This window comes from Haemaphysalis longicornis, unplaced genomic scaffold (assembly GCF_048455015.1).
Source record: "Haemaphysalis longicornis isolate Haplotype H1 unplaced genomic scaffold, Haemaphysalis longicornis Haplotype H1 scaffold_6, whole genome shotgun sequence".
NCBI classification, from domain to species: Eukaryota; Metazoa; Arthropoda; class Arachnida; order Ixodida; family Ixodidae; genus Haemaphysalis; species Haemaphysalis longicornis.
In genome coordinates, this window is record NW_027526407.1 from 92,461,776 (window position 1) to 92,484,771 (window position 22,996).

Consider the following 22,996-nt stretch of genomic DNA (forward strand, 5'->3'; position numbering starts at 1 on the left):
TTCAGGAACAAGTTTACTTGCTGCATCTACATTAAGAAATACTCAAATTACAATCGGCGACATTGGCACCGCGCAAATGAATGCGTAAATGACTCATGAATTACACCCCTGGGCAGAGGGCTCGGCAGCGTTCAAGTAAACAATCTCAGACCCTCACTGAAGCTGTGCACAGTAAAAGTAACATTTCTACTTATGGTTTGTAAATAATCCATATAGCAGTTACTTACTCTCCATTAATTTTTCTATTAACGTGTTGTTGGCAAGAATTGTTTTACTACCGAGTATCTGCTTGTAAACCCAGCCTCTTCTGTAGAGGATTTTGAAATATTGTGTAGAACATTTATAGCAGAGTATAACACTAAAAAATATCATGCATACAATACAGAGTACATCAAAAAGCCTCTAGTGCTCAAAAGCTGCTTTACAACTGATCCGTTAGGATAGCTTAAGAACTAAACCGGCTGTAACCAGCAGTTTACAGATGAAAACAAGAGCAACGGCTGCGTTTTAATTCAGCCCGACGGCGTAGCTACATGGAAACCTAGAGTGCAACTCAGCGCCACCATTTCTTGAGCATAGTACTAAGATTCAGCCCTATAGGAGAGCTGAATTTGACGAGAATTCAGCCAGAAAAATACAAGTTCGGAATTCTAGACACTGCCGGCAAAAACGAACGTAGTTAAACCAAGAACAATTACAATTAGAACAATGAAAGTCCAACAACGGCACATTCCGCACGGTGGCGACACCTGACAAAGAAACAGCACAGAGAGCACCTTTGCGACGGAAATATCACAGAAAAATTTAGAACACTTGGTAACCTCGCGTAACGTCTGCCATCCACGGCTGCTTTGGTCAAAGTTGCAAACGCGCGGTATAGTAACTTTTACAAGCACCGGAAATACTTCCCCTACAAACTAACACAAAAGCTATGCTCCGCTCTGAAATCAAATATATATGCACCCATAAAAAATTTCGCACTTTTGTAAAAAGGAATGGTTTTACTCAACACGGGCGGTGCTTGCTTGATTTACCGTGCAACGATATTGCCGCGAACCATACATTGGGTTTGTTTATTTGTGTTTTGCTTTTACCGCCCGGCTGCGCCGGTCTGTGTTATCTCTGCGCCAAGGGAAGCGCGTGTTCCATTCTTTCTTTCTGTGCCGCATGTGTTATCTGTTGTGATAGGGAGAGCATTCCGATCTAACGTGAACAGCCCAGAATAATCTTCTTGGATCTACTATGTTCTCGATGCGAATCGACGTTTCGAGAACGACGCGCGCCAAAAGATAAAAAGCCTGCAGTGCGGACGCCGGGGCATTCGATTCGACGACACTCGCCTGTGCAAGTCACTTTGTTGACCGCTGCTCCGCCGCCTCTGTATTCTTTTGAGTTGTTAGGGGAGCACAAGTTCGCTCCAAGAAACGTGTTTCTCATTCAACACAGCTGCATCGTCCTTGTCTTCGTGACATCTGGTAGAGGTGCTGGGTATGAAGGGTGCCAGTGATATAGGCTTGGGTGCCGTCCTTGTCCAAAAGCAAAGCGGCTGCGAAAGGGTAATCGCCTATGCTAGCCGTGGTCTGTCGAAGGAGGAGAAAAACTATGCTGCCTATGAGAAAGATTGCCTGGCTATTATATGGGCGATTTTAAAATTTCGCCCATACGTGTATGGAAGGCCATTCAAGGTTGTAACAGACCACCATGCGCTGTGTTGGCTCGCCAATTTGAAGGACCCCTCTGGCCGTCTTGGGCGGTGGAGCTTGCGCCTGCAGGAGTTCGACGTTACAGTCGTTTATAAATCCGGCAGGAAACACTCCGACGCCGACTGCCTGTCCCGCGCCCCCGTCGACCCACCACCACAAGACTCTGATGAAGACAGCGCGTTCTTCGGGATCGTGACGGAGAGCGACCTAGCCGCCCAGCAGCGTGCCGACCCCGACTTACGCGTCATAATCGAGTACCTCGAGGGATGCAACGTTGCCGTTCCTAAGGCCTTCAAACGCAGTTTACCAGCATTCAGCCTGAGAAACTCCGTCCTTGTGAAGAAGAATTTCAGCCCCGGAACAAGAGCGAATTACCTTCTCGTCATCCCCGCGGACCTTCGTGACAAAATTTTGGAAGCGTGCCACGACGACTCGTTTTCCGGACATCTGGGCACAGCCCGCACTATTGGAAAAATCAAGGCGAGGTACTACTGGCCCGGCCTTACTTCTGACGTCACCCACTACGTCCGGAGCTGCCGTGACTGCCAGCGACGAAAAACGCCGCCGACAAGACCCGCCGGACTTCTGCAACCGATCGCCGTCCCATCGAGACCATTTCAGCAGATTGGAATGGACCTTTTAGGCCCGTTCCCTACGTCACGATCACAGAACAAGTGGATTGTCGTAGCGACAGACTACACGACGCGCTACGCAGAGACCGCCGCTCTTCCGAGGGGGACTGCACAAGAAGTGGCGAAGTTCTTTATAAGCCAAGTTGTGCTGCGACATGGAGCCCCGGAAGTCCTAATCACAGACCGCGGAACGGCATTTACTGCGGAGCTGATGCAAGGAGTATTACGCTACAGCAACACGGATCACGGAAGAACGACGGCGTACCACCCCCAAACGAACGGACTAACAGAACGTCTGAACAAGACAATCGCAGATATGCTGTCAATGTACGTTGACGTTGAACATAAGACTTGGGACGAAGTGCTCCCGTATGTCACGTTTGCGTACAACACGGCTATCCAGGAGACGACACAGCTGACGCCGTTCTAGCTTGTCTACGGTAGAAGGCCGACTACGATGCTCGACGCCGTACTTCCGCACGTAGAAGACGACGACCTCAACGCCGACGTCCACGGATATCTTCAACGTGCGGAGGAGGCCCGCCAGCTCGCTCGAGTTCGTATAACGGACCAGCAGCTGGTGGATGCGGGCCGCTACAACCTCCGACGCCGAGACACCGAGTACCAACCAGGGGATCGTGTGTGGGTTTGGACTCCCATCCGACGACGCGGACTCAGTGAGAAGCTCCTGCGACGGTATTTCGGACCCTACCATATTCTACGACGTGTTGGCCAACTTACCTACGAAGTGATCCCCGATGGTGACTCCGGCACATCACGACGACGCACGTGGACTGAAGTCGTCCACGTGGTTCGCTTAAAACCTTTCTACGGACGATGACGAACTTTTATTTTCATTTGTTCGGACTGTCGCTTATGTTAGCATCGGGTCGATGCACTCTTAGAGGGGGGGGGGTAATGCCGCGAACCATACATTGGGTTTGTTTATTTGTGTTTTGATTTTACCGCCCGGCGGCGCCGGTCTGTGTTATCTCTGCGCCAAGGGAAGCGCGTGTTCCATTCTTTCTTTCTGTGCCGCATGTGTTATCTGTTGTGATAGAGAGACCATTCCGATCTAACGTGAACAGCCCAGAATAATCTTCTTGGATCTACTATGTTCTCGATGCGAATCGACGTTTCGAGAACCACGCGCGCCCAAAGATAAAAAGCCTGCAGTGCGGATGCCGGGGCATTCGATTCGACGACACTCGCCTGTGCAAGTCACTTTGTTGACCGCTGCTTCGCCGCCTCTGTATTATTTTGAGTTGTTAGGGTAGCACAAGTTCGCTCCAATAAACGTGTTTCTCATTCAACACAACTGCATCGTCCTTGTCTTCGTGACAATATCACCGAACGCTCATTTTGTCTTCTTTTCTTCTTTTTGTTAAGTAAGCTTCAGGGGTTGCATCGTTTTCCAAATATGACACGTCTATTTTGTGGCAAGTGGAGGGGTACTTCGTTTTGTTACCGAGCGTCGGGTAATATAAGCAAGCATTCACACAAATCGCGTTCATAAATCCTAAAGGAGCCCCTGAGAGAATCATTTGTTGGAATTTTCTGTTTTCTGTTTCTAACTCTGAATAATTTGCATTTTTTTACAATTGAACAATTCTCTTGCGTCACGTTTTCTTTACGCTAGTCAAACAGCAGGGTTACAACGCAAATAGTTTTCTTGGTGTGACGGCTGCCGTAACTGACCCCTTGTCGGCAACTTGTTAAAAAATGAGCTCTTATTTATAAAAGGGACACTTGTGAAAATGATAAATATTTGGAATCTGGAATTGATTTTATTGCCATAAAAACACCGACATTTACACGTGCACTCATATAAAAAGCAAACGTCCAGTGTGCAGTTCAGTCATAACAGAGTTTGTGTTAGAGCACAAGCAAAGTACTGTAACAGAAAAAAGTCATAGGCGTTAGATTTTTCCCCGCGAAGCAGTTTATTGTAGTGAAATAATACGAACGCCTGGTAATTTGATGGATGGCGTGCCTCGGATTTAAAAGCATTTCTTTCCTATATAAGCCTCTCAGAAGATCTGATCATAACAATAAAGTCAAACTTCTACGTTCACACATATAAACACCGCACACCAAATAATTGCAAAAGGCTAATAAAAGGTCCCCTTTGGCTGTGATGTGTACTCCAAGACAAGACAGGACTGCTTCATTAAAGAGACTCAGAAGTAAATTGGTCGAAGTCCCGCTTTTGCTTGCACTGCGTAGACTGGATCAAATTAACACACTTTTCACCGTTTATCCAGTTGATACGTCGGTAATTATTTTATAAAGCACGAACGAACATAAATACCATGCGCGGTCTGCGGCGGCCGCACCAAATCAGAGCTGTGACGTCAGTAGGAGGTGTGCGCCGTGATTAGACGATGTCAGGATTAGCATTCAAACAAGGTTCGGTTTCGGTTCTGCAAAACAACAAGCTGCCATCCGACGTTATCTTTGGACGGGCATTTTTGACATCTCAATAACCGTTATACCGCGCTTCTGCCACGTTGTCGTCTGTAAAAAGCCCAAGAAAAGCCTCCCAGGATGGCTTGGAATCGCAGCAATCGCTAACCGAGGCCTGCGCAGTGGATGAACGGCCTTCACGTCATCGTAGACGCTCAAATGCCATGCGCTTTTCCGCCATACTTGGAGCTTGCCTCACTCGTGCCTGTATTGTAAAAAGCGTGTTCGCACCAGGCCAAGGGTGTGCTGATTCTGGCCTGTGGCCATTGTGGGCAAGCAGTCGGGGCTTATGGCAACAGCGTGCCAACGAGAACTCGCTAGCGCGTCAGTGTCAGTCGGCGCGCCTTCTCCGAAGTCACTCGTGGACAGTGAACCTTATGGCCCATAAATGGTGACCTCAGTATAGAAAGCACCGGCCGAAAACGAAAAAAAATTAACTTACAAGAAAAAAGAATGTACGCTCGGGGATTGGAACTTGCGACTTTCAAAACAAAATACCTAGCGCCTGAGACAATTCGGCTGTTTTTTCTTCAATGTTCCACACCACTCGGCCACGGGACTGTTTTCTTTTTCTTTATTACCGGCTTGGTACAGTAAACAAAAACAGAACAATGACACATGGCGAGTCGGCCACGGGACAGCGCTGACGGCATTCGAAATATAAGCTATATAACGTATGACCAGTTTACGCTTTTACTTAGTTTTACATTTCAAGCAGCTTAGGTGACTATTTCTTGTATAGCGCTCGTGCAGTAAGCGTCCCCCAAAATTCCACAATATCTCACGTCTAGCAATTGCATTTCTTAGTCGGGAAAGCTTTCGCAGATGTGTGGTTGTGCTGCTGACGCTGTGCGTGTTCACCCAGCGAAAAAGAGTGCTTTCTGCTCCCTAGTTTTACGCTGTGCGGTATAAGTTCCATTTCATTTTATTTCCTCAGTACCCATATTGACTTCGCTGACACTTCTCCCGCCTTCGAATGGCCTACGCTTGACAGCGCTTGTGTGGAGCGACCTGGACTTGGAGCAAGATACAGTGTGCAAACTAACAAAGTAAAGAAAGGCACCTTCTTCAATTCAGAAACGTGTCGTGACTTCGTTTCAACTGAGCGAAGGAATTGCGACGACCCGTCGGCGGCCGGTGGACTAAACGCTGGGCCGTCTGAATCGGCCGGAAGGTCAGCGAGCTGTGCAGCAGTGCAGTCAAGCCAAGTCATCTCCTCCTCAAGTCGCACGAAAACGCCACAGAAAAAGGGCGAGGATGCAGAGAGGCGGACAGCACTTTCGAATTGGTATTTCTAGTAAATAAATTCGCGCAAACGCGCTCAGAGTTGTCGAAACACGGCCTATGGGCTCTGCACTACAATTTCCGCTGGTAATCCCGCCATTATTACAAATCACTTCGGTGTCCCTTTAAGACCACAAAACAGGTTTTAAACAACTCAACCTGTTAGGTGTTTCATTACAACGGTACTGCAGCGCTTGGACTGGGATCTCACTGAGAGAGGGATATATCCATCGCAGATTTCAGGCTTCCGCAAGGGTCGGAGCAGCATCGACAACGTGATTGCCCTCCCAACACATGTTAAGGAGGCAAAGGCCCGACGGCAATTAACCATCGCACTCTTCATTGATATAAAATAGGCATATGACTGCGTCCTCCATGCACCTATCTGCACAGCTATGAGGTCCGCCGCAAATTCGGGATGCATGTACGATTGGATCTGTGATTACCTCTCCTGCAGGAGCATCTACATGCGCGTAGCAGATGGTGACACAACATCGCAGAATGTAACCCGCGGTGTCCCCCAGGGCGGCGTCCTGAGCCCGACTCTTTTTAACCTCTCCTTGCTCGGTCTTGAGAGGTGTCTGCCGCCATCGGTGAAAATCTCAATGTACGCAGACAATATATGCATTTCGTTCTCAGGCCGCAACCGGCATGTCATTCCAGCGAGAATACAGCGCGCTATTAACTCAGTTGGGAAGTTTCTCGCGATACGAGGCCTTGAGATATCACCCGCCAAGTGCGCCGCAATGGCCTTTACTAAACGGGATGTATCCAAGTACCCTTTAATGGCCGCTGGCGTACCAATACCATATGTCCATCACCACAAATTCCTTGGTGTCACTTTTGACCGTCATCTGACATGGACACCACACGTTCGCAGCTTAAAGAGAAGCCGACATCATTTGCGGACATTATTAGTATGCTCTCCAACAGCGCTGGTGGATGCAGTGTCAGCTCTCTTATGACGCTCTCTGTGAAGGCATTCTCCGCTACAGCCTGCCTTCCAGCACTGACCCCACTCTCCAAAGTGTACTGTAGAGGGCTAGAAGGCCTACAGGCCAAAATATTACGAATCTGGCTTGGGGTTCCGAAGACCACATCCGCTGTGGGAACAATGACAGAAAGTAGACAACTTCCGTTTCCTACTTTGCAGGCTCTGGAGAAATGTCGTAGGCAACTGCGCATTGTAACTAGGCAGTGTGGGCACCCTCTAGCAGCGGTCTATGTGTCCAGAGCACAGGAGATCCTACCTTCCCATTTCCAGGCCCCAGCCCCTTTTCTTCACCCACCGTGGATGCTGTCTCCCATGAAAATCACAACCACTGTTCCTGGCTTCAAGCGAAAAGCACACATGCCGGCCCCAGCTTTGAAATTTTTTGCCTTGGCGCTCAATAACACTATAGAACCCATACACATGTGTACACGGACGGATCAGTGACGGGTACATCTTCGGCGATAGGGATTTGGATTCCCTCGTCGCGAACCACCATTTGCGTCCCACTTAGCCACAAGACGTCAATGATGGCTACCGAGCTCACTGGACTGCGGGCTGCATTTCACTACATCTTAAAGCAGCCACCCTCTCAATGGGCTTTTTTCATTGATTCCCGGTCCGCTCACGTATACTTAAAATCACTACCGAAAGATCAGATGGCATGGGAGATACATTATCTGCACCTCCAAGCAACACAACAGCGGCATAGCATCGAACTGCAATGGCTTCCTGCTCACTGCGGAGTCGCCGGAAATGTTGCAGCTGAGACTGCAGCCTCATCGGCCCACAACCTGTCTGTTCCACCACTGCCCGTTCCTTTTACAAGAAAGAATGCGGCATCCCTCGCAAATTCGATTGCCTGGAGAACACAGCAGTGCATTTGGAACGACAAGAAACGTCAGTACACTCCTCTGCATATCATTGACCCTAAATGTAGCTGCAAGATGCCTCCTGGGCTCAGCAAGCGGGAAAGCGGTATTGTATCGCCTACGTGTCAACGTGGCCTACACACGGCATTTCCTCTGCAAAATTCAGCAGGACTCTTCACCACTTTGTCCAACTTGCCGTGTAACAGAAGACATCAAACATGTCATCTGTACCCGTCCAAATTTTACAGTGCCAAGGCAGACTCTCCTAACATCTTTGTGTATGCCACACCACGCAGGCCTTGAACTAAGGGCAGTTTTGGGCCCTTGGTTGACCCCACGCTAGGCCGTACGGGCTACCAAAGCTCTGTTGGTGTTCTTGCGTAGTACTGGCTTGGAACAACTGCTGTGACCAACGTAACTTCAAAACTCTTTGTATGTGCTTTCCAAACTCTGTAAATGCGGTTGAACACTCGCGCGCAACACCTTGTTTTTTATTTTTATTTATTTATTTATTTATTTATTTATTTATTTAGTTAATTATTTATTTATTTATTTATTTATTTATTTATTTTAGTTCACAGACTCTCATGTTTTCGTTCATTCATATGACGTAGCATGCTAAGCGCTATGGCTCGGCTAACCTCGATTTTACCATTAAATGCATTCTCTCTCTCTCTCACAACCGACACTTAACCTCATTATCATCAGTTACATTCAAAAGTCTACTCAGGTCCATTGCAGGGCGATGGCCTCTCCCATTGACTTCCAACCGTTACAGCCCTGTGGGGCTCATGTCCACTCTGTCGCACCAAATTTCTCTATTTCATCCGTCCAACGTGTTATTGGTCTTCCCCTCATAGACCCGTCACTTGGTGTCCAGTATGTTACCCTAATTGTTCGCATGTTATAGGTTCGTCTCACTGCATGGGCAGCCGAAGTTGATTTGGTTTTCTTTCTTGAAATTTGTTATTATCTACTTAAGTTTGTTCTCTGACGCGTTAAAGTTTGTTTTTCATTTGCTTTGTAAGGGGCCAAGTTTCACCTCCGCATTTCACCCGCGGTATTCAATGGTTATGTATTTTCTTTTGAGTGATGGAGGCCGCTTACATTTTAATATTTGGGAGTGCTTGCCTAGTGCTCACCACCCTGCAGCTATTCTGCGCGGTATTTTTCTGTTGTACTTGGGGATCACCACTAACCATCCGTCCGAGGTAGTTATTTTGCGTTACTTCTTTTATCATTGCGTTTTCTAAGGTGAAGTGGGCTCTTTCGAGGGCTCTTATTCTTCTTTTCATCAGATTTATTCATATTTATTTTGACCCCCACGGCTGTGTTCTCTGATTGTAGTTCCTCAAGCATTTTCTGCAGGTGCTTTTGAGTATCACAGAGCAAGACGTTGTCGCTTGCAAAGTTCAAATGCGTCACGTATTCTCCCTTTAACCTTAATGCGGTGTCTTGCCGCCAAGCTTTGTGAATACCCCTTCCAGACATGCTTTGAAACGTTTTGGCGAGATCGCATCTCCCTATCTAACTCTCTTTCGGATAGAGAATTTATCGCTTTGTTTTTAAAGTGTTATCCTGCCCATACACCTCTTATGTATGTCGCCTAGAAGTCTCATGTAGTTCTCTTCGGTTCCCTGGACGTTTTGTGCTTTTAGCACTGCTGGGGTGTTTACGGAGTTTAACACTTTCTCAGAGTGTAAAAATGCCTTGTAAAGGCGTTTAGTGCATGGCATGGATTTTTTATTCCTTGATTGAAAACATGGATAAGATTTATGATTGAGTACCCTTTTATAAGCCCAGCCTGCTCTCTGGGTGCTTGGGAATCCACGAGGTCGCCTATGCGGTGCACAATAACTTTCGTAGACAGCTTGTAAACAACTGAAAGTAGGTTGATGGGTCTGTAACTCTTAATGTCCTTGGTATCTCCTTCTTTACCCAGCCGCACAAAGAGTTCATGCGTTTGCGGCACCTTTCAGGGTAGGCGCGTAAGAACCGCTGCTGGCATTTCTGTTGTCCATGAGCGGAACACTGCGTACTTTCAACAAAGACAGATGTCATTTCTGTGTTGGTGCAATCCCAGCTTGCGTCGCCTACGGAAATGCGCCCTTCGAAGAGAGACAGTGAGGGTTTTTTTTATGTAGTTACCACGAGGACGTCAATAAACTCAACCGGCATGGTGTACGTACGAACGTTTTCACGCCAAAGAAATCTTTGTGCTGCTAACCAGCTCTTTTTGTAAACAATAAGTGGGGACGGCAAGGGGCGCTTTATTTTAGTTTTCGCCGTAGCCGTAACTGTCCCAGCACTCATGGAGTAGAAAATTGCAAATGAAAAGACTAAAAACGCGGATTTTTAATTTAAATAGACGTAGGTGGGCAAAAAGTTCCTGCTGTCGCCGCAGAACGCAAACAGACGTTTTTATCACAGCGTGAAGCCACAAAAGCAGCGGCCGTAGCGGAGCAGCTGGCACGCAGGCACTACTCGAACCCGAGTTCGGCCCCTTATAACTTCGTTGCGAACAAAAAGTGCAATATGTTTTCAGCAGTTTTGTTGGCCCTCCTGACGCAATTAATTTTCCCTGTTTTGATCGAAATGTGGAAATGGTTTTTATTTTCATTTTTGAATTTGTGTGTTGTGCTGTGTTTTATGGCACATAAGCAACTAAGGCTACTGCCAAACAAAAGGTTTTCTCATTTGTCTTCGGGGTAATGCCTCATTGTTGTAAGACACTACAGCTTATTTAGCACTGCCACTTTAAAAAAACAAAAAACTGAGAAACTTTTAACTAGGGCATCCTCTCAAAAATTGAAAAAAAAACACCGGTGAATTGGAATGTTTTCTTTGTACAACAGCATAAAATATTTTTTATGGACCTAAAATTTTGCAACATGAGAGTAAGATGTCGGCGCTTACGTCGAGCAGCAATTCACTTGCACGCTCCAAAAGCAACATCGCTCCAACACCGTTCCGAGAAGGCTTTTAGTCTCGCACACTGTACATATCTGTTGCCACGTGTTGTGTGTCACTACAGAGAGATAATCCCGAACATGGTAAAAACAGGGCACGCGCAAACGCCTCGGTTGGTCGGTGGCTAAGGCGTTGTGCTGCTGAGCACGAGGACGCAGGTTCGATTCCCATCCGCGGCGGCCGCTTTTCTGGTGGAGGCGAAAAGCAAAAACATCCGTGTGTACGAGATTTCTTGGAACGTTAAAGATTCCCAGGTGGTAAACATAATCCGCACCCCTCCACTACGGGGGGTCTCATCGCCGGCGTTGCGTCGGCGCGTTAAACGCCACAATGAATAAATCAATGAATCAATCAATTAATCAATAAATCAACCAATCAATCAGTCCAGATGCGGGAGCAAAACGTCGTGTCAGTGTTGGTCGCCGACCTGGCAACAATTTTTAATCCCTGCGGCACAGCGAAGGCAGAGGCAATTTACACATTGGTAGCTCCACATGTGAGAGCGAAAGGTTGCGGTTTCGGTGTGTTGGTCAGTTTAAGCAAGATGGTGATAGTGTCAATGTTTCAAAGTGTTTATTTCTAGCGCTTTTGCCATACCTGTTCGTATTGTTTTTTAACACACACACACGCGCAGAAAGAGACAGATAGAGAGACTTATATTCAGTAAGATTTATTAGTTGTTTGGGAAAAGCGGGTAGAGAGCAGGTCTGGAACACGACGTCTGGGGCCTCAGCATCAGCTGACGCTGATCGCGAGGTGACAAGCTGGTGATAAATGCCAATGTAATATAAATGTCGATGTTGATGTCAATGTAATGCCAATGTCAATGTCAGTTCATCGTTCGCCGTACAGATCTTGTTGTGGCAACTCGGTCGCAAAATATTTCAAGACATTCTTGTGAGCAGAAGCCACTTACCCGGTTTGATTTTTTTATTGGGAACATTTTATTTTGTTTCCAGTTCTGATCCAGGTTTTCCCGGGTTCTAGAAAAGCTGGCTTTATTATTTCGAACAATTTTCGATCTAGGTGACAGAACGTTAGCTGGCGCCTACATTAGTATCATTTGTAGAGGCGCACTAGTGGTGGCGTAATGTTGCGTGTACAGCTGGCTACTGTGTCAGCCAAGCATGCCACTACCATGCCGAGTAGACCTAACTTCAATGAGCAGGCGCGGTGACTGCTTAAGTCGCGTATCGAGACGAAAGAAAACATGTTTTCTTTCGTCTCCGCTGGAGTATCGTTATCCTCCTTTTCATGATATAGTTGGCACTGGTCTGTACTCCCAATTCTGGCCAGCCCTGGCATTTGGGAGCCTCAGTGTTTCCTCTTAGCATCGATGACGTACTTCCGCGGTCGCTTGACCGGTATGGCTGATAACGGACGTCTAGCCCGCACGTAAAAACCGGGAAATGAGAATAATAACGCTATCGCGTTAAAACACCCGAGCAAATAGGGAGTTTTAGAATAGGGGGCCCCAACGCTCTGGGGCCCCCAACAGTCTTGGGGCGTCTTAGGGCGCATGCGCAGAACCCAAGCCGTCCTTGGGGTTTTGGGTTTGCGTCTAGCGCGCACGCTATTTTGCTGAAATAGCGGGCGCCCCAAAGCTGGAGTTTGCTTTCTTGCGCCGCTCTCGCAGCCAGCGAGACCATGGCTGAAGCGAAACCTGCGGCTTGTTCCTCGACTCACCCGATCAACTACGACGATCCCTGAGCTGAATTTGTAGATTCGGCGCATTGTTCGCTAGAAATAGATAAAGAAGGTAATCGTGAAGCGTTTTCTGCCTTCAGAAACAGTGCGCGCAAACGCCGGCCGCGACTGCCAGCTCGGCACACTCAGCGGCTCGAACGGGTGCAGACCACGCTAGCATCCCCTTGTAGCTGTCCCTCCGAATAAATCTGATCGCTAAAAAGAAGCTCCACGTGCGAGAAAGTAGGTGTTAGTGTGATAAAAAATTGTGCAAGGGATTGGTGTCAGGGCTTATTTTAAAAGCGGCGATCCGATATCTGCCGCGATGCTAAGCCTACGCTGACCGGACGCGGACGTTCGGCGATCCGACCGATCGCCGCGGCGCGCGGTGCGCCGAGCGGCCGAGAGATGGCGCTACCTACGCGGAAGCATCGAAACAGGCTACGCAGATGTCGGGGTCACAGATCGCTCGAACGGCAGTTATAGGTGAAATAAAGCTCCACTTGCGAGAAAGGGGATGCAAGTGTTGTGAAAAGTTTTATTACGGATTGTCAATCGCAGTTGCACAGATAGCGGCGATCAAACATCCGCCACGGTGCTAAGCCTAAAGTTCCCATCACCCGAGCCTACCCGAGCAACGCAAGCCGGTTACGGGCTGCTGGGGGCGCCCCTCTTCTAAAACTCGTCGCGAGCGAGCGACTTGCGCATGGGTTCCCCTAACTTCTTGGGGGCCCCAAACGCCGGCTTCCCTTATCATTAAACTGCCTAATAACTGTGAATATTACAGGAAAATTTATTATCATCTTCATCATCAACATCACCACATCATCAACATCATCACCATCAGCCTATGTACGTCCACTGCAGAGCAAGAGTCCCTCCCACACACTTTCATCTTCAGGGCCAATGGTAGGCTGCCATTTGCTATCTGAGAATGCCTGGCGAATGCACTCCACCCATTCTAATCTTTATAATTATCTCTGCCTCATGGTTGGTATCCGGGGTCACAATGTGGCATAAGTAGATATATTCTCTTATCCTCGTCCTGTCCTAGCTGCGGCCAATTTATCACTGCAAGCTTCTTGATATCATCTGCCCATCTAACGTTCCGGAGCCGCCTTCCACGCTTGCCTTCTCTAGCAATCCACTCTGTTACCCAGAATGACCAACGGTTATCTTGCCTTCGGGTTACAGGCCCTGCCCACGTCCATTTCTTCTTCTTAATTTATACTAATATGTCCTTCACACGTGTTTGTTCTCTGACCCATTCCGCTTTCTTCTTGTACCTTTATGTTACACCTATCATCTTCCGTTCCATTGGTCGGTAAGTCATCCTCAATTTAAGTGGAACCTCTCAGTGAGCCTACAAGTTTCTGACCCTTATGTGAGTACCGATAAGATGCAGCTGTCACACACTTTCATCTTCAGTGCCAATGGTAGGCTGCCATTTGCTATCTGAGAATGCCTGGCGAATGCACTCCACCCATTCTAATCTTTATAATTATCTCTGCCTCATGGTTGGTATCCGGGGTCACAATGTGGCATAAGTAGATATATTCTCTTACCACTTCCAGTGCAGCCCAAATTGCAGCTCAAATTGCCACGCTGTCCTCAGGTTATTGACCAATATTTTACTTTTCTGCATATTAATTTTCATGCCCATGGTTCTACTCAGCTTGTCGAGTGCGGCAATCATACTCAGCAATTCGTCCCCGAGTTACTTAGCGAGGGGAAAATTACTGTCTCCAAAACAGCAGAACCCTGGAAGGTCGTCGCGCTACTTGCTGCCATGTTGTAAACAAAGACATACGGGAGCTGCCTCGCGTACGCACGCTATTTTGATGAAATAACATCCGCTCGTCTTCCGTACGCTAAACGCACAACGGGCTCAGCTCACGGAGCATGCGCAGTGCGAAAGACGAAAAGAAATAGTCCTCGCCAACTCTTTGTGTACGGCTGCGGACGCTATTCTAAAAGAATCTAATAAAAGTACAAGCCTGCCTCCTCAGCCTGATTAAGCTATAGGGTATCCGCCATGGCTCTCAGACGTAAAGGCGACAGTTGCAATGAGAGAGCGTGTAGCGTCCTGTTGTTACGCTCTGTACCGCATCTAGTGTCATTAGGTAAGGGTACAGAGTATCGGAACTCCTTTCTCCTATTCGTCCGCGCCGCCGCACTAATCGTAGGTCAATTCACATCACGTAGCATCTGTTTACAATACTACAGTTTATAGATGTCACCATTTTGTTGTTTATGCATGTTAGTCGACCAACTAAGGTAGACTTAGCCAGTCCGGTTGCTCGGCGGCTGCGCGCTAATGACGTCGCTCCGGAAGCGAATCAAAGATAACCCGTCTAGCGGCATTTGAGAAGCAAAAGTGTGTTCGATGATGCCGTTTCCTGCATCTTCGGAGTGTTGCGAAAAAACGACCCACTCGAAGTTAACGGCGAGGCAGTAGAAGCGGCTGTCTCGTAACACTGATAAACAGCCAAATGGCCGCCGTCGGGGACTTGGCTACATCAGCGGCGGTACTCTCATAACTTACCTAGTGACACTAACCGCAACTACGCCTTACTCCTACTTGGTAACGCGGTGACTAGGTCACGAAAAGACGAAATGAAATATTTAGGAGAAGTGCCAGAATTTTTTAAACTTGACAACAAATAACGCATGGTTTCTCGTAGAACAAAAGGCGGGGGGTACGAAACATATGACCTTTAAGTTGTTGTTGGAAAATGTTTATTAAGAAAAAGGGAGGGAGGAGGGGACAGAAAGAGTTAGGAGCGGTGGGTGGCCATCCTATTCCGGTTGGCCGCACAGGGTTATTACCACCTTCGCCCGAGAGATCAGGGCTTCCTGGTCCTGGAGCTCGCAACTGCGCAACGCGCTCTCCCATCGCTCTACAGAAGGGGGATCGGGTGGTTGGGGCTTCAGTGGGCACATCCAGACAAGGTGCAGGGTCGGGTTGGGAGTGTCGCAGCGTGAGCAGTTGGGTGCATAGCAGGTGGGGGAGGTGCGGTGGAGGGCGACGTGGTTGTGTTGTGTGAGTTTGAAGTCTTCGCCAGATGCGGGCGTCAGGAACGGAGAGCGAAGGGTGAGGAGGGAGATAAGTGCGTCGGGAGGCCCTGTAGAGGTACAGGATGTCGGTGAAGGTTTGTTGGAGAGGGGTCAGAGCCGGGGGACCATGTGACCTTCAAGTTAAAACAAAATTTCATTCAGCCTTTCGTGACCCCTTATAATTTCCCCACTGCCGCATTTCCACACCACTTTGCCGCTGAGCAAGACGCAGGTTGCGTTTTCACGTGTTTGTATTTCTGAAGGTTCGTGCTTCGGGCAGCGCTACACAGGCCTGGTAGTCGTAGATAAAAGCCGGGCACGCGGAACGCCTGGATCGTAACCGTTTATTCCAAAGCGTAGTCTCAATTAACCGCGAGGCAATGGGCGCGTATTTTTCCTCTATGCAGTACAACCAAAAATGGCGTGAGGAAAAAAAACCAGAACGTTCGGTGTGGTACATGATGCAGGCCAAACCTGGCTTCGCAGCGCAACGTATAAGAGGCAGAAGTAAATGTACTGGAGCAGGGTAGGCCATCGGGCAGCGCTTGTCCTGTTCACTTGATTTCTTTCTTCCCAGTTATTTTGCGCTATTCCCAACGATGCAACAACTATATGTGCGCCCTCCGAAATTCATATCCCCGGAGCGACGGCTGATCGGCAGGTGAGCGGGCGATGGCGGTGTCGACAAGAAAATAGGCGAGAGTAGGCGCACCTGCATGAACACCTCCCCTGTGTAAACATTGCCGGCTACGCTGTTTCCTTTGTAACGATACCCCCTCTTCCATGGTATGTGCATGACTGTTAAGGGGTAACAGGAGTTACCCAAAGTACATGTGCATCTCGAATTAAAGTTTCGTTTTTATAGCCAAATATTTCCTAGTGCTACCGATGGCGTTCTGTCATGAAACGCAGTTCCTCATAGAGCAGTAGGTCAAACGAAAAGATCTGATACGATCTCTCAAAACATGGCACGTGCGTGAAATCTGGCTACCATTGAGAGGAAACGGCTGTTATAAAATTGCGAAAAAGGAAAAGTTATAGATTATACAATGCATGCGTCCATCATGCATAAGTAGCGCAATATTTCAGCTTAATCTCATAAACCACGCATATCGGTATACATTTGGATGGTTCGGAAGTGCGTATGCTCGGTGCGCGAAAAATAGTCGCATAGGTTCATTCTGTGTTTGAGATTATGGTCTTTGAATGCTTAGTGATCAATTGGGCGGCTTTTCAGCGAGGGTTGGAGGCACTTCTAGCGAAGTCGTTAACGTACTATTGACACAGTTTGGATGTGAAAGCTTTTCCGGCTCTCCCAGCTGTCTTTCGGAAGGTATGCAAAAGTATTCTTTTGTATCGTTGCCCAGAACGTGCGTCAGGAACGTTTGGGCTGATTACCTCCTTTGACATCTATTGAAATTGTATGCGTAAAGAAAACGGGATGCGTTGCATAAGAAAATCAGACGAAACAAATTCAGCAGGCAACTGCACGCCGCTGAGCGGCCCTTTCATTAGGCCGTTGTACGTTTCAGAAAACACCCTGACAGACATGGGCATGCAGAGAGCTGCTGAATACAGCACCCACATAGCGCAGCTTTTAGCGAAAGCTGCGCCCTCTCCTGATGGTGTGTACAGTCTTTGCCAAAATTATGTGGGCCACGGCGACCGTGGCCGGAGCAGCCACGCGGCCACGGAGGGGCACTCCGGCTGCCGCTATCGGCTGTAGCGCGGCTAAAGAGAGCGAGAAGAACTCTCGCTCTTGCCTTCGTGTGTATGGGGCGGAGTGCCTCCGCTGAAACGAAGTGCCACGCACTGCTCTTGTCGCGCTAGCCACACAACAAAGGCAAGAGCGAGAGTTCCCCTCGCTCTCTTTAGCCGCGCTACCAGCCGATAGCGGCAGCCGGAGCGCCGCTGCGTGACCGCGTGCCTGATCCGTCCACGGTAGCCGTGGCCCACAAAATTTTGACAAGGACTGTACTTTTATACTTGTCGTTTTTTTCTTCAAATGTACAATCATGGAATATTCAAATGCGAACCGCGGAGTGGACGGCAGAAGTTATGGGTGCCGTCACCTGGCTGCGGCCGTGGAAAACGCACGGACATGCGCAGTTGAGATGGAAGGTGCTAGGGTGCGTGCCCCACTGCGATCTATCGCCGTGTCCTCGCTCGCATGCTTCCCTTGTCGCCATGCCGCAAGAGCGCTGCACGCACTGATAGTACTACTCCCTCTGCAGCTGAAGGTGTTGCTCGCGATAAGTGCAGTGCGGAGCGTGATATCTTGCAGCTGCGGGCAGAGCTTGCTTTGGAAACGCGTTAACGCTTTCGGAAGACTTACTGTATAGATAATCATGCTTTCTTGAAGAAAAGCAGCGCACAGCAATTGAGACAAAAATAAATGCATGCCACATAACGTCTGATGGCACTGCGTTGGTTTTCGTTTGTGGTGCAGTGGCTCGGGAATTGAACAATGAGCTGGCTGCCAACAAGGCTCTTTGGTTAACGGAGTCATGGCTGAGTAATTTCGCGCATTCTTTGATTGTAGCTAACAATAAATATACCACCCGAGTTTGTCTCCAATGACATATTAAACTTCAAGCATTGTGTGGGCTGGAAAAATTACTGTAAGAATTTTAATATTCACAAAAATAAAAAATAGGCAGGTCCAAAGATGTTATAGAACAGTTGCCCTTGCAAAAAAGTTTGGTGGTTCAATATTTTCGTTGTTTTTTCGCAGGCACTCCTGTGCTTGCAGAAATCTGCGGAGCGGGCAGCACTGAGCACGGTTTGGGAGTGACCCAGGTGTATATTATTTGCTCAAGTTGCTGCACATCACATGCAAAGCTACATCGGCAATGTGACGCCGGCACACACGGCGATTACGCGCTCTGGTTAGCCTGCCGGTATCTTCGACCGTGCATTCCGCGGTTCGTATTTGAATTGTCCATGAGTGTACTCAAGGGTGTGTGTGTTCTCTATGTAGACTGAAGTGGAAATCGCTGAACTGTTGCCGAAAGCCGGGCAGGTGTGTCGCAATAGATACCTATGGGAAGCCTGCAAAACGCCGGCCCTTTAAATCCTGGATTAGTAAGCGAAGAAACACGAGCATTTCCGGAAAACAAAAAAATCAGTGAATGGCACCTATTCGCAGATTTGAGCAGAATGAGGCAGTAGGAAGCAGATCACTTCATAAAGTTAATAAATGATACGGGTGACGAAGCCGCAGTAGTCCCAGTTTCAAGCCCCAAAGAAATGCACTGCTATAATAAATCATTCGTGCACGCGCAGGCATCGGCCGCATTGTACGAAGACCAAAACACAAAGACAAGCTTGCAACGGTCACTTGCATAAAAGAATTTATTTCTCGATTGGAAATAGTGTCCGAACAAGCAAGAATAAAACAAGATGCTGCGTAACAGGAGTGGGCGGAACACATGCATACTGCTGCACTCCTGCAATGTCAACGTAGAAGAGGAGAAGGCGGTATGTCTAGAAGCCCACGGTGCGATCATTCGTCACACCTACTCGGTCCTCCGTTCGGTGTTGGTCCTGCGAAAACAAAACGTGAGATGTGAAAGCCTTGAAATGCGAACACGCTGCTGAAAATACGTTGCCCCAAATTGGGGCAAGCGCAACATGTTCAGCTAGTTGGGCTTACTTTCAAAGACTAAACTGCTCGTAACTAACGACTTTAAAAAAGGACAACTCTGCGGCAGTCCTCATTTCTCTGTTCCGTTGTTTGGACACTGCATTTTACCCTAAATAAGGGCGGGGGAAGGCAGGGTTTCAGAAAATGCGCTTCGGAAGAAGGAACACCGGTTTGTATAAGCAGTGCAGAAAAAAATTCTACGTTGTGGGCTAGGTAGATGCACAAAATGTGGCATGTGCACATTCAGCTCTCAACAAAAACAGGAGTGATAACAAATAGGACGAAGAAAAACACCATTACAACCAGAATTGGGAATCGCATTTGCACCCTGGGCTTTAAAGGCGAGCGGATGAAGGTCAGTCGTTCTCGGGAAAACGGCACTACGGTTTGTTCCATAACTGCGCCGTAAATAGTAGAGGTACGGTTGTGCAGACAGATATATACCTTATTTACAGTAATATCGCTACTGTAGTGGCCAACCCGCGACGCCAAAGGCATTCCCAACAATTAAAAAAAATCTATTCATGTCATTCGAGAACATGAAGCAGTCATTGTTGCGCTGTCTCGTTGCTGGGTGCCATTTAACGCAACCAATACGGAAACGAAGCTTCAGTCTCAGACTGCATCGGAAATCACGGTGTGGTAAGATACAGTACCCTCTGTCGAAACCATTTCCAGTGACGCACGCAGATCCCCCACTACTGATCTCTTCTAATGTCGGACGAAAACGCAGACACTGCCGCAAATCATCTGTCATTTATATTCACGCTTCTTGAAGGCGAGGAAGAACTCCAGTAGTGAAAAAAGTGCGTGTGCAGACGAACCGCGCTAGTTCCCGCATCGCAGTTTAGCCTTCCTTATCAACGCAGTTCTGGTGCAAATATAACGAGACACTGATAGGCGGACATGCCTTAAGGCACAGGTGTTTTTAAAACCGCCGCTTCGAAAGTTGGAGCGAGTAAGGACAATCAGGAGCTTAATTAGGAAACGATAGTGAAGTTCAGTAATTTAAACCAAACAGTACTTGCTCTGCGCAAGGTTCAGGTCACAAACCGCATAGTTTCCACCCCTTTGGGTTGTCCCCACCCCGCTTTTGCTTCAAGCTCCGAACAGCTGATCGAATCCGCCCACTTGCTAAGAGACATTCCAAACGCGTATGGCTCAAATTTGAATTGATTTCACGTCGCCAAGAAACGGCAGTGTCTACTCGAAATTACCCGCCTTGAAGTGACAACCGCATTGGCAGCGCCCATAAAGCAATCACGTAGGTTTTCTTTTGCGCTGGCTTGCTATGGGCAGCTTTCTCGGCAACCTATGTAATGGGGCACGCGCGTACAATTTGTTGAACGATGAGCAGCACAGCAAATTTTCGCTTACTGCACTTTCATGGAGCCGTACCACATTAGTGATGAATTATTGTCTACTCACGGAGTACATAATTAAAACTCGTGCAGCACCAAAATGAACCACGCTATTCCCAATAATCTGACTAACTTGTGTAGAGCAGTTAGGTGTCGAAAATCGCCCAAGGATATTCTGCTCGTGTAACCAGCCATAGTTTCCTGGGTACGTCCCCCGAATTTGTCGATTGCTGCACAAACTCACCTTGTATTCAGTGTTGTGTATCCTCACGACTCCGGCGGCGTTGCGTAAAGTGGTGGCTCAGGAGATGTTCCACTGTCCCCTGACGACTCCCCCGTGGGGGAGCTCCTTGAGGTGGCCTCGCTTTCAGTTCCCACCTCGTCGCGGCGTGCTCTGAAATCCGACGCACTTTGCGGCCTCTCGTCATCGCTTGGATCCAAAAGTCTCGCGGGGATGTTTCCCCAGGACGCAGACCTGGCCCTCCTACTAAAAGTCGGGGGGTTCTCGGACAGCACGACGAAGTCGCCCTCAGCGAATCGGTAGGTCGTTATATACCATTTTTTAGGAGCCGCCAGCAGATGGCGTACTTCAGGTTCGTCGCTTTGCCTCGCGCAACAGGCAATCAGGCAACCCATGGCGTCTTCGCTGCGTCTCACGTCGAATTCCAAAGGGAGTATTCTAAGAACTGTAGGGAGCGGATGTAATAGCTGAAAATAAAGCGGCCTTTTGTTATGAATTACCGCCTCTAAAATGGCCGAATGGTTTGTGCAATCTGCTGTCGCATAACTGTTTATATAGATGCTTTTATCTACTATTTTTCCCTCTCACGTTCTACATCAACGCTGGGAACCCGGAGCTGAGATTGGTGGGCTAGTTATAGCACAGCCGCGCAGGCGCATCAGTCTTATCAACATGCTCGTCCTAACAAGGTTTCGAAGGCCCGTGGGCCCTGATGGCAGTATCGGTACAATAGCAGTTTATCGCATCGTTTCATAGTTTTGTGCATAAACGGTATGCACGTAGGTCCCATAGTCAGTCCCTGACTATGGCACCTCCTTCTGTATACTAACATTTTGCAATTTATCGATCGCCTAATAAAATCCTTTTCTGATTCCGACTCTGATTCTGATTCTGCATATACCAGAAACATCTAGCCTGCATTCTTACACGAAACGTTGAACGTGGCAACCAAAAATAGCCGTACAAAAGCTTGAAATGTTCCTTTTTTTTCACGTGGCTCAACGCATTTTTTGTTTAATCAGCCCCGTGTGAGTGGCCTCGAGCTGCGGTATCTGATTGATTGAATGTAGGGTTTAACGCGCCGACGCAACGCAGGCGATGATGCGCGCCTTACTGGAGGGCTCCGGATTATTTTGACCACCTGGGGATCTTTAACGTGCGCCGAAATATCGTACACAGGGGCGTTTTTTCTTTTCGCCTCCATCAGAAAAGCAGCCGCCGCGGCCGGCAATCGAAGCTAAGACCTCGTGCTCCGCACCGCAACGCCTTGTAAAGCATTGAAGGACTCTGGCCTTAGCTAGCCACTGAGCCAACGTGGCGAGTGGGCTGCGGTATCTGCTGCTTCCTTCCCTTCTAAGCACTCTGCACCTGGAGTCCAAATGATATATATCTATATATATATATATATATATATATATATATATATATATAAATATATATATATATATATATATATATATATATATATATATATATATATATATATATATATATATATATGTCCAAAAAGTTTTGCGTGTTTTCAAATCAAAGGAAATCACATCAAATCAGTTTATTTCCAACAACAGTGTTGGGGGTCCCTCAGGTGAAAATCGGTTAGCTACCGTTTGAAGGTGCCTGTGGGCCCGCATACTTGACAGCATCACATGAACAACGATAATTTAAATAAATGGACGCTTGGAAGATTTGAAAATGCTCCATGAAGCAAACATATCCCTTCAGAACCATGTCAAAAGAAAATATAAAATAAAACATCAGTACATGGTAACCTGTATCTGACGCACACAAACACAGAAATACTACACCACGTGCCCATACCTCTGCACGCTATTCCTAAGATCACAGAAGAAGAAGAGAAAAACAGCAAATGAGCAATATCAACAGTCGCTACACTATGTTTATACAAGGATTATAAAGTTACATTTTAAATAGATTGTTGGGTAACAGATAATGCACACACAAGGAAATGCAGGCATAACGGAATAAGTACGTGCATACAAGTCACAAAGCCAATAAAATCGGCAATCATGACGTAATGATAAGTGTAAAAAGAAAAAAATAACCATGTTCGAGCTTATCTTTAAAAA

At 47.7% G+C, this 22,996-nt stretch overlaps 1 long non-coding RNA gene across 1 annotated transcript; it reads right to left on the reverse strand.

The window, feature by feature from the left end:
* Positions 1-18,992: 18,992 nt before the first annotated feature.
* LOC144141763 (uncharacterized) lies at positions 18,993-21,498 on the reverse strand. The gene is made up of 2 exons (XR_013316696.1): positions 20,913-21,498; positions 18,993-19,207 (listed from the first exon to the last, which is right to left on the reverse strand). It is a non-coding gene; the product is annotated as an uncharacterized LOC144141763 (long non-coding RNA).
* Positions 21,499-22,996: the final 1,498 nt, after the last annotated feature.